Raw genomic sequence first — 12,873 nt, forward strand, 5'->3', positions numbered from 1 at the left:
TCATAGGATTAATTCATTCAGATCTAGGATGTGTTATCTTAGTGTTCCCTTTATTTTTTGAGCAGTGGATATTTGGGCTAATGTGCACCTTCTGTGCATATGAATTTACCTTCATAGCCATGTAACATAAGCTCGGATGTGACTAGAAGTAATCTGCTTACTAAAGAAACAGTACAAGTAACACATTACGTCGGAAAGTGAAAAGTTTTACTAGAACAGATAGGTTAGCAGTTAAAATAACTCTGCTGAACAGTCATGTGGTTTGTGGTATTTTAGGGAAATTCAGTGACAAAGGAAGTGTGCAGTCTCACAGAAAAAAAAGAATCTGCTAAAAGGGGTGTTTTTATGAGTTTCTGGACCTCGGGCCATCCATGTGTCTAAACCAGTTTCCCAACCAGGGTGCCTCCAGCTGTTGCAAACCTGCAACTCCCTGCATTCTCAGAAAGCCTTCAGCTGTCCGGGCATGCTGAGAGTTGTAGTTTTACAACAGCTGGAGGCACCCTGATTGTGAATGCCTGGCCTAAACAGCACCACCCCTTTCTTTAGGCTGTATCTAGTACTGCAGCTTGACTTCATTTTTATCTGCAATGGCAGACCATGTACCATGGCATGTAATGCTGGGTTCACACTACGTTTTTGCAATACAGTTCCCGTATCAGGTTTTTGATTAAAAATAAAACTGATTCCTCAAAACCGGACTAAACTGTATCAAAACGTGTGTACAAATGTAAATCCGTATGCGGTTTATGTCCGGCTGCATCCGTTTTTAAAGAAAAAACTTTTCATTCCATTATGAATAAAGTTTCCCTTGTTTGATTGAAATTCCAAGAAAATAACTGTGCAAAGTAAAAAAACCGTATGGTGAAAACTGGATGGAACCGTACGCACACACAGTTCTGTATGGTTCCCATTGATTCCCATGTTAAAAGAAAACGTATACATTTCAATACGGTATTTCTCCCAGGCCAAAAACAGTGGTAGGCTACGGCTTTGGGTACAGGGAAAAAACTGACAATACCGTACAGGATGCAAAAATGACACAACCTGATGCATCATTAGGCATAAGGTTTTCAATGGAGAGTCAATGCATACGGTTTTCAATACGGTTCCGGGCGGTTTTCAAATTGAAAACATATACGGAACCTGTATTTCAAAAACATTGTGTGAACCCAGCCTAAGGCTGTTTTTATACCTGTGTTGGAACATCTGTCAAGTGCCGCCATTGCAGGTACTGTGCGAAATACCAGACAAAACAGTGCAGCATTCCACAATATATTTACTGGTGAATTGCCAGACACCATGTTGGAAACACGACTGACCCTATCAAAGTCAGTGGGGTCCATCCGGCGCTGTTGGTGTCAGTCATGCAGTGATCCTCCAGCGCCTTTTTCCTCATTATTGATGAGCAGTACAAGAATCCCAGCAATATGGGTGTGAGCTCAGCCTAAGTAAGAACTTGGCCCCTTACAATGTGATTGTGCTGTTCATATAAATCCCTGCCCCATTATATTGGCCTTGCTGTACTGTGCTCAAACACCTGCGCATTAACATCATCAGGAAAATGTCATGGCTGTAGTTTTTTTAGTTTTTATTTGATGTTTATTATGTGTGTATTTTGTGAATTCTCTAGTACTATATCAGTTAACCTGATCTGACTTTTGTAACATTGGTGTCGTCAATTGTCTGCAGTGTACATGCCTCTCCCATGTCATTTCCTTGTATAGACGGTTTTGTGACTTCACCTTTGTGTTTAATCTGGAAAGTCCCTTTTATTTTGCTTTTATCACAGTTTGCAATGCTTACCCATGTAGAATTTCTGCCTGATTTTTTTTTCTTGTCCCCCACCGAATGTTAGGTTTTAACTTTTTATTTTATGCGTTTCATCATGACCTATAAATAGGTTTTCTTGTAATACTAGGGGCTGTTCTGCTGTCTTTATTGTTTCTTTTTTTGTATGTGGTATTTATTCAAATATCACATACTTAAAGGGGTATTCCACTGGCCATCGTGGATCTAAATGTTCCGAATGCTGTTTTTCGCACGGCGGGGGTATCACTCCCCTCCCATAGACTTGCATTCAGGGAGCATGGCTGTGACGTCACGAGGGGGCGTGGCCAACCCCCGCAGCGTGAACATTTAGTTCCACACTGGCCAGTGGAGTACCCCTTTAAAGCTGTCTCCTCAAGAATATCTCTATCTATATTACCTATAAGGGAATATGGACATCATAGAAAGGGCTCCCTGCTCCAGACCCTCCTTTTGAGCCACAGTAATCAATGCTTAGGCCGCTTTCACACTATAGAATTTTCCGGTTAAAGATACGTTATAATGACCCGTTTAAAAAAAAAAAAAAAAAAAAAAAAAACATTAAAATTAACATTTAAAAATTATAGTCTATAGGATTTTTACATTACCCATTTTAACCCGTCATAGCCCGTTATTAATGACGGACGTTATTTTGTGAAGGGAGAAATAGTGCATGCACTGTCTCCTGTTACCTCTGTAAAAATCCCATAGTCTATAATGGGATTTTGTATCGGCCGTTTAACGGCCGTTTTTAATGGTTTTGTTAAATGGGTCATTATAACTGATCTTTAAAACGGAGAATTCAATAGTGTGAGAGCGGCCTTATGTAAAGCCTCCTCATTTCATGGTGAATGGCGAACATGTAGTAATGTCTGCAGAGCGGTCATCCGAAGCTTTGTACCAGGGATGCCACAAGCCGTGTCTGTCTTCATGAGACAACTCCTTTAGTCTTCAGACATGTGGAAAGAATGCACTTCACTCCCATACACATTTGTGTCTTATATTAATAGTTCTATTTATACTAAATTACACCACACTATTATTTGAGACTGGCTATAGAGGCCCATGTGTATTTTGGCATATACAGGCCCATGTGTATATAGCATTTGATGAGCCACTTTCCAGCTCTACAGCTGTCAATATCTGTAGGATGCTGGATTGATAAATATGGGATACAGACAGTCCAAAATATTTTCTGGTTTATCCAATTTATTTTCCCATTCCTATATGTGCCATTCCAAATTATTGTCAACAGCTATGACACAATGTGTGTGGCCTGGAGGAGGCCATGTTTGATGGGGATGTGGTCATCAAAGATGATGTAAGATTATATACTCATCAGTTGCCTAACATATTCCAGCAGTATGACTTCACAGACACAATGTATCATCAGCTTTCACAGGAGCCGTGGTAAGTGCTGTTCCTTGGCTTACTCACTAGATGAATCCTAGAAATGGTTCTACAGACAGCCAGCAGGGTATTTCTCTCTACCACACATACACTCCAATAATTCACCCTGCTCACATTTGCTGGACCAGGACCTTATTGAATTACTGATCTTGTCTCCCAGCTCCCACTTTAAAAGAATACTTCCTAGGTTTCTCATTGCAGCGCGCCTATGGCTTCATTGTTATTGGACATTATGAGAGGGCATTAATATCCATCTTGTATCTGGCCGTATGTTCTAATGGCTATGCCTCCTAAAAGGATGTGTGCGGACTAATGACATCACTTAAGGGACCCATCATCTGCCAGTACTTCCCCCAGATCATATGAGCATCTTACTAATGTGGTTAATGCTGTTTAACTATTTAGAGGGAAAAGCAGTTGCTCTTTAAATTGGTTGCATTCTGCCATTTCCCATATAATGACGAGAAGTGATGAGCATTGTGATTGCTGAAACATGGCGCATGGATTCCAGACCAGCAATGTGGCTTCTCTATGCTAATCTAATGTAAGTCTGAGGAGAAAGCAATGTGTGGCCTGCAGAACATGGGGGATTTCCATTAGCACTTGTCACCAGTCACTCTTTAGGAATTCATGTGTATGGTGAAAGTAAAGTTGAGAAGTGTACTTATCATAGGTTAATCTCTCTTCAAGAGATCACCTATATCAGTCACGCTCAGGGTGCGTTCACACTGAGTAATTCAAGAGGAATTTACTCGAGTAATTACTCTTGAATCCTCCGCTCCAAATTAATGCACATCTTCTCTGCCCATTGACTTTAATGTTTTTTCTGCTGTCCTGTTCACACTGCGGAAATTCTGCTAGCGGAATTCCGACGCTAAATTCCTTTCTGCTTGAAGAAAGAACATGAACTTGCAGAAGTCAATGGTAAAAAAAAATTCTGCCCGACATCGTTTTCGACCAGAATTCAAGCGGAATTCAGAAAAGTATATTATATATTCTCCTCCTTCATTCCTCTTCATTTCTGCATGGAAATTCCGCTCAAATTCCGCTTGATGGAGAAGGCAACAATTTCCTGACCGACATGATTCCTCTTGAATTGCTCAGTGTGAACGCACCCTTACAGTGCACCAACAGTGTGTTTGTATCGGCGACAGACCTGCCTAATCTCCAGGCCACATCTGCTGGATTTTCCATTTCATAAATCACTTTAGAATGGTAGAATACATATTTGTGCCCTGTGTGGGGTGGTATTACCTTCACATAAAGACAAAGCCATGTGTAAGGGACATATGCAGTGACCGTGGTCTGTACACTTTTCGGTTTGTCATACTCTACATACATGCTACGTGGGGTCCATAGGTCAGACAGAGTGTCCATTTGTGTGTCTGGTAATCCTCAGTTTATGCAGAATATTAAGTATGAAATAGAGTAGTACTCAACACTATTTCCAAAGATAGGATCCTGCCTTAAAATGAATCCATTAAACAAGTAGTATATTAGTCTATGGGTGATGGATGTTACCGTTTGGCATTCATCGCTGGCACATATAACTAGTGTTATAGTATGTAGACATACCGTATTTTTCGCCGTATAAGACGCACTTTTTCTTCCCCAAAACTGGGGGGGGAAAGTTGGTGCGTCTTATACGGCAAATACACACCTTTCGGGTCGGTCCCTGTGGCCATCAACGGCCGGGACCCGCGGCTAATACAGGACATCGCGGTGATGCCCTGCATTAACCCTTCAGACGCGGCGATCAAAGCTGACCGCCGCGTCTGAAGCGTAAATGACAGTAATCCGGCTGCTCAGTCGGGCTGTTCGGGACCCGAACAGCTTACAGGACATCGGGAGGGACCTCACCTGCCTCCTCGGTGTCTGCTCCGTGCCAGGATCCCCTGCATGGCGGCGCTCTCCTTCGACGTCATCACGCCGTCCCGTCATCCAATAGGAGCGGCTTGCGTAGCGACGTGATGACGGCAACGGAGAGCGTGGATCCTGGGTAAGAAGGCGTCCGGAGCGTCGGGAACACCCCGGGGATGAGGTGACATCCAGGGCAGCGGTGACTGGTCCGGAGCGGTGGGGACACGTGAGTATTACCTCCTATACCAGTGGCCTTCAACCTGCGGACCTCCAGATGTCGCAAAACTATAACTCCCAGCATGCCCGGACAGCCAACGGCTGTCCGGGCATGCTGGGAGTTGTAGTTTTGCAACATCTGGAGGTCTGCAGTTTGAAGATCACTGTTGGGTGCAGAATCTTTTTTTTCTCGATTTTGCACCTTTAAAATTGTCAGTGCCGGTGTGTCCTATAGGGCGAAAAATATGTATATATCAGAGACAACATTGATCTTTATTAGGCAGGAATAACACATTTCTCTTATGTATGCTGAACCCACCTATTTATGCAGCATCTGACAACCGTCTTATGTTTGGGGGGTGGGGGTGGAGATTAAAGGTTATATTTTAATGCTCCATCCTGAGGTAAGGGTTAAAGACATGGAAGACAGCAGGTGGTGGGCAAATGTCTTGCTGATCTGCTACTCCTTGGGAGATTAGGACTATACGGTAAACTTAAAAAGCCTCCTTAATATTTGTCAGGTTCTTCATTATTTTATTAGATCACATTAAATGCTTTCACTTGAGTCACCGCCTCGGCCGTGCAACAAAGCTGTAGCTGGAAATATATACTTAGCGTGAAACAGGACATCCTATTTATTTTTTATTCCAGGGTGTTATTATGCAGAAGTCCAGCCAACTCTGCACTAACAATGAGTGTGCGCCTGAGGCATGATGGCTACATGTGAAGTCTTGTTTGCTATAATGAGGACAATGAACTTTGCTTTTATGAACCAGTTTGAAGATATGGGGGGGGGGGGGGTAATTTATCACAACCTGTGCAAAGGAAAAGTTGCCCATAGCAACCAATCAGATCGCTTCTTTCATTTTGCAGAGGCCTTGTTAAAAATGAAAGAAGAGATCTGATTGGTTGCTATGGGCAACTGGGCAACTTTTCCTCTGGACAGGTTTCGATAAATCTCCCCCCGTGTTTGTCATGTAAAGCTACTCTTCAGCTTATATTATAGGATTCCATAACCAGCTATTTATTTACAATAGAGTGCAAAATAACCATAAAGTGCCATTATAGAAGCCACTGTAGCGGTCAGGCTTCATTAATAGAATATACATGTAGTTTATGGCAGTCTGTATTCTGTCAGAAGGCTGTTTATTGGGCTGTTAAGATCTCCATTAGGGATCGACCGATTATCGGTATGGCCGATAATCACGATTTTGGGCATTATCGGTATCGGCAATTACCTTGCCGATAAGCCGATAATGCCCTGCCCCCCTCACCGCGACTGCCTGCCCCCCCTGCAGCGGCGTCTATGCAGTGTACTAGGCCGGAGCCTGCCCGGAGTGGAGAAGATGACCCCCAGAGAAGGACAGCCCGGACCGGTTCACCCTCCACCCGGAATGCCGCCGGACACTACAGGAAGGTAGCATGGCCCGGACCACCCTGACAGGTAGGGGGAGAGAAGCGGGTGGTGGCGGCGGTGGCCTATGGCACCGCAAAAGCCACTGCAGTGTATTGATTTAAAGCGCCCGCTTTAAATCAATGATCTGCAGCGGTGTCGAGGGGGGATAAATAGCCGATAACTTATACCGGAATATCGGTATAAGTTATCGGCTATCGGCCCTAACCTCCACCGATTATCGGTATCGGCCCTAAAAAAACGATATCTGTCGATCTCTAATCTCCATACGCACTGAATGACAGACTTTTTGCAAAATGGCAGCTGTAGGGGGAGTCTTCCTACATCAGTGCATGGAAAAACTCAATAGGCATGGTTTTCGTGTACGGTGCCACTGTTGTAATAACATTTACTGCCACTTTTCTGCAGAGAAAAGGCAATTCCCCTATATTTGCATATACATTGCTCTAAATCAAGGCTTCACGTCAGTGATGAGACCTTAGCATTGGACTAGGCTCCGCCTGGTAATAGTGCTGTAGGTAAACAGGTACAGAGATCAGTATTTTAATAGAAGACTTTGGTTACACCCATGATTATAGTTTGCAATAAACAGGACAACTAGTAACCATCTTCCATGCCTTAGTATATCTGCAGCATAGACTGTGAGATTATGATATATAGTTACTATTTTATTTTATCTTTTTTTGTCATTCTATATAAAATAACACAATACAGGAATATCAAATAACACTACCCATGTCACATTGGTCATAAAGTGACATGTTTTCATGAAGTGACATTGAGGTGTAACCCTCACCAGGAACAGCATGGACATGAATTAAAGGGGTATTATCAACTGGCTCCGGAAAGTTAAACAGATTTGTAAATTACTTTGATTAAAAAATCTTAATCCGTGCAATAGTTATTAGCTTCTGAAGTTGAGTTGTTTTTTTCTGTCTAACTGCTCTCTGATGACTCACGTCCCGGGAGCTGTGCAGTTCCTATGGGAATATTCTCCCATCATGCACAGCTCCCGGGACGTGACATCATCATTGAGCAGTTTTTTTTAATAGAAGTAATATACAAATCTGTTTTAACTTTCCGGAGCCAGTTGATATATAAAAAAAAAGTTTTTGCCTGGATAACCCCTTTAAATAGGAAAATTCCAGGCAGATCTTACATCTGAAATGAAAAAAGACCCGTAACAAAGAAGCAGCAACTTGTGGAAGAACTTGGGCACAGAATGCCTGGATGACTGAACACTAAGAGACTTGTTCATGCCATCTCTAAACAAGGTAAATGCCTGATATTGGCCATAGGATCTCTAACAAAACATTTTAAATGAGGTGGTGCTGGTCCCGGTTCATGCAGAGCTTTATGCTATTCCATCAGAGGGACACATTGTGGCTTATGTCAGGTGACCGTGCTTCGGGGTGCACTGTACCCCACTATAATGTAAACACATGCTTTATTATGCAAGACAGGCTACCTTTATTTTTCATGTAGAGGAACAAACTTGATGGCTACTGACACTTTACACAAAGGCACACAGCTTGTTGGTTTCTCTCACACTTAGTGAGGGCCACAGTCTCTTGAACAGAAGAAAAGTTGCAGTAAAGTGTCTTTAGGCCTTAGGACTGATTGCAGCGGAAGATGGCGGACCGCTTTTGCCAATAATCCTGTGTCACTATGAGCCTAAGGGGGACTTCTCCCTACCACAGAGTGCCCCACCTAGGCATTGTTGGTTGCACCAGACTCTTGTATATGTTTCCCTGGCATTTCAATGGTGTCTGTGAAGTCACTACCTGTTTAAAAAACCACTTTGACTAACCTGCACACTAGTAACAAATCCTCAGGCTCTGATTGGGATGCTTCTTCTGAAGAGTGCCACTTTAACTATGCACAGCTTTTTTTTTATGTTTTCAACCTCATTCTGTTTTCACTATAGCTACAAACAGTAAATCTGTATCAGCCTTTCGCTGCTGCAGTCACCTGTGACACCCTCCCTTCTCCTTTCGCTCTTGCTACATGTTAAAATTTTACCAAGCTGCGGGCAACCTGTTCTATTTTTAAACTTGTAGGGCCTTTTTAAAAGTTTTCTAACAATACTTATCTACTGGTTTCCTAAGAACAGTGTAGACCAAGCATGTCAAACTCAAAGGCTAACATGGGCCAAAAAAAAGGTTTAAGTTTATGTGGGATGCAAAAAAAAAAAAAACATCCCCCCCCCCTGCACAACAATCCATGTCCCCTTTGCACAACAACCCATGCCCCCCTGCACAAGACCTCATGCCCCCCTGCACAAGACCCCATGCCCCCTGCACAACACCATGACCCCCCCTTCAGAAGACCCCCTGCCCCCCTGCACAAGACCCTGCCCCCCTGCACAAGACTGTGCAGTACAGTTTGCCCACATTAGGTGCTGTATAGTTCACCACATTAGGTGCGGTATAGTTCCCCACATTAGGTGCGGTATAGTTCCCCACATTAGGTGCGGTATAGTTCCCCACATTAGGTGCGGTATAGTTCCCCCACATTAGGTGCGGTATAGTTCCCCCACATTAGGTGCGGTATAGTTCCCCCACATTAGGTGCGGTATAGTTCCCCCACATTAGGTGCGGTATAGTTCCCCCCCACATTAGGTGCGGTATAGTTCCCCCCCACATTAGGTGCGGTATAGTTCCCCCCCACATTAGGTGCGGTATAGTTCCCCCCCACATTAGGTGCGGTATAGTTCCCCCCCACATTAGGTGCGGTATAGTTCCCCCCCACATTAGGTGCGGTATAGTTCCCCCCCACATTAGGTGCGGTATAGTTCCCCCCCACATTAGGTGCGGTATAGTTCCCCCCCACATTAGGTGCGGTATAGTTCCCCCCCACATTAGGTGCGGTATAGTTCCCCCCCACATTAGGTGCGGTATAGTTCCCCCCCACATTAGGTGCGGTATAGTTCCCCCCCACATTAGGTGCGGTATAGTTCCCCCCCACATTAGGTGCGGTATAGTTCCCCCCCCACATTAGGTGCGGTATAGTTCCCCCCCCCACATTAGGTGCGGTATAGTTCCCCCCCCCCCACATTAGGTGCGGTATAGTTCCCCCCCACATTAGGTGCGGTATAGTTCCCCCCCCCCCCCCCCACATTAGGTGCGGTATAGTTCCCCCCCCCACATTAGGTGCGGTATAGTTTCCCCCCCCCCCACATTAGGTGCGGTATAGTTTCCCCCCCACATTAGGTGCAGTATAGTTTCCCCCCCACATTAGGTGCAGTATAGTTTCCCCCCCACATTAGGTGCAGTATAGTTTCCCCCCCACATTAGGTGCAGTATAGTTTCCCCCCCACATTAGGTGCAGTATAGTTTCCCCCCTACATTAGGTGCAGTATAGTTCCCCCCCACATTAGGTGCAGTATAGTTCCCCCACATTAGGTACAGTTCCCCCGCATTAGGTGCAGCACAGTTCCCCCACATTAGGTGCAGTATAGTCCGCAGAGAGCACTATTGTCAGACAGAAAAGAACAACTCAACTTCAGCAGCTGGTAACTACTGAAAGGATTATGATATTGTAGTAGAAGTAATTTACAATCTGTTTAACCTTTTGGAGCCAGTTGAGATATATATGGTTGTTCCTGGAATACCCTTTTAAATGTTAGATGCACTTCAGTGCCCCTTCTGACTTGACCTTCTCCTTCTGTAGGATGATGTGCATAAAAAACATTCTAGTGTCCTCAACCAACGCATCAATGGGAACACCTTTTGAAGCAATGGTTTACCATCCTTAACGCTATGCGCCAGATCTCTGGGTACAATAGCACTACAGCATTCTCACAATTAAAGGCACAGTATCTAATTTTACAACAGTGCATCACAATACAATACTGAGTTCTATGCATACATTGCACTATACTAGTGTTTCCCAACCAGGGCGCCTCCAGCTGTTGCAAAACTACAACTCCCAGCATGCCCAGACAGCCGAAGGCTGTCTGGGCATGCTGGGAGTTGTAGTTTTGCAACAGCTGGAGGCGCCCTGGTTGGGAAATACTGCACTATACAGTTATCCTATTGTAAGCCAAAAGCATAATGTGAATAGACCCATACTTGCATCTGGCTTCACTTAAATCAGCCCTCCAATAATATTTCAAGGTATTGTTCCTTCTTTGCAGAGAAGATCTTTGTCTTGTCCCCAGGACGGTATATTTATAACCTGTATGTGAATCCGTTTTTATGGCGCAGTAAAACTGCCGTGCAGCAGAGGACACAGTGTTTCTTGCACAACAAGCGTCCACAGGCTTCCAGCCAAGATAGTAATTGAAGGTCAGACTGTTAGCGGAGTGCAGCTCACTGAACAGTTGGAATCTGTAGGAGACTGATAGTACCAGGCTACAAAGACGCCTCTGTTTTACTGGAGGTATTATACATTCCCCTACAAATAAAACGCCTCCTCCAGAGCAGTTCTATTCTAACTTATTACTGTGACCGAGTAAAACACTTCATCAGGGCTACAATATGCATGTATACTGTAACAGCTGACAATGTGGGGGTCACCTGTCTGACACTTACACTGCTTTTCTGCACTCCAGCAGCTGCCTACACTTAATATATTAGGTCAGGGTGTAAAGTGTCTAATATAAAGTTATCGAGACTCCAGCAGCTTGGAAGTTGACAACAACACGTTTAGCCAATACATAGAGAATTAGCATGAAGGTATGCCAGCATATATCGTGGTATACACGCAGCATGCCCTTTCATTTAGGACGAATAAAGTCTCTGTACATCAGTTGTGTCAACAAATTGTAAGGTAAATGGGGAAACAGGCAGCATAGCCATAATTAGAGATGAGCGAACTTACAGTAAATTCAATTCGTCACGAACTTCTCGGCTTGGCAGTTGATGACTTATCCTGCATAAATTAGTTCAGCTTTCAGGTCCCCCGGTGGGCTGGAAAAGATGGATACAGTCCTAAGAAAGAGTCTCCTAGGACTGTATCCACCTTTTCCAGCCCATGGAAGCACCTGAATGCTGAACTAATTTATGCAGGAAAAGTCATCAACTGGAGAGCCGAGAAGTTCGTGACGAGTCGAATTTACTGTAAGTTCGCTCATCTCTAGCCATAATGGTTGTCACCAGCATATTGGTGTCTATGGTGAACCTGACACTGTTATCCTATGCTACCCATAACAAGGTGAGAGATAATAACTGGTGTATGCCGGCCAGTTCACCAGTATAAAGGCACACCTACCAGGCTCTAGGAAATAATAGCAGTTTTCTGGTTGCCTCATGTACCTCTGCCCCTGAGAACTGCTGTAGACAATGCCCTGACGTTGTGTACATTTAGTGATTTGTGCTGGCACTGCCCATATAGTCTCCTCATTGGAATCCTGTGCTGAGTGGATAACTTCATCCTAAACTGTTCAGAATGGTTCTGAGCGGTGATTGACTGAGAACTCTCATCTGTACTTGGGCTGTCAATGAAGCCTGACTAGCAAAAGGAGGGCAGGAGGAGTATGACTGAAAGCTGCCACATCCACTGCCCTGTGAGTAGGGATCGACCGATTATCGGTTTGGCCGATATTCACAATTTTTGACATTATTGGTATTGGCAATTACCCCGGCCCGAGACCGCCGCTTCCCCATTGCCTCCCCCATCCCTGGTTTTATAGTTACCCCTCCCGGGGTCCGCGCTACTTCTGGCTCCTGCAATGTCCTGCGCTATTGCTGTGCTCTGCACAATGACGAGTGACGTCCTCAACGCGACGTCACCATCAGTGCGCACAGTGACAGCTCAGGATGCCGCTGGAGCCAGAAGTAGCGCGGCCCCAGGAACAGGTAGTAATAAAACCGGGGATGGGGGAGGCAGTGGGGCAGTGGCGGCGATGGTTGGACTAGGGAGGACCCCAAGAAAGGCAGGAGGAGAGTAGCGTGTGGCGGCGGCGGTCTCTGGCCCCGCAAAAGCCGCTGCAGTTCATTGATTTAAAGCGCCTGCTTTCAATCATTTCTTCTGCGGGGCCGGTGGGTGGGAGGGGAATAGCCTATAACTTATACCGGAATATCGGTATAAGTTATTGGCTATCAGCCTCAAAGTTCACATATTATCGGTATCGGCCCTAAAAAATCGATATCGGTCGATTCCTACCTGTGAGTGCCCAGAAGATAATAGCACAGCATCAGAAACACTGTTCTCACTTCTCAGGT

At 44.7% G+C, this 12,873-nt stretch overlaps 1 protein-coding gene and 1 long non-coding RNA gene across 3 annotated transcripts in view; one reads left to right on the forward strand and one right to left on the reverse strand.

The window, feature by feature from the left end:
• The window catches only part of LOC130281994 (uncharacterized), a 63,263-nt gene extending 52,157 nt beyond the window's left edge, over positions 1–11,106 (reverse strand). Inside the window, exon 1 of the long non-coding RNA XR_008846199.1 lies at positions 10,780–11,106. This is a non-coding gene — a long non-coding RNA (uncharacterized LOC130281994). The remainder of the gene's footprint in view (positions 1–10,779) is intronic.
• JMJD1C (jumonji domain containing 1C) overlaps positions 1–12,873 on the forward strand; it is a 322,607-nt gene that overhangs the window by 176,527 nt on the left and 133,207 nt on the right. The window lies entirely within an intron of this gene.

The sequence above is a fragment of the Hyla sarda genome, chromosome 7, assembly GCF_029499605.1.
Source record: "Hyla sarda isolate aHylSar1 chromosome 7, aHylSar1.hap1, whole genome shotgun sequence".
NCBI classification, from domain to species: Eukaryota; Metazoa; Chordata; class Amphibia; order Anura; family Hylidae; genus Hyla; species Hyla sarda.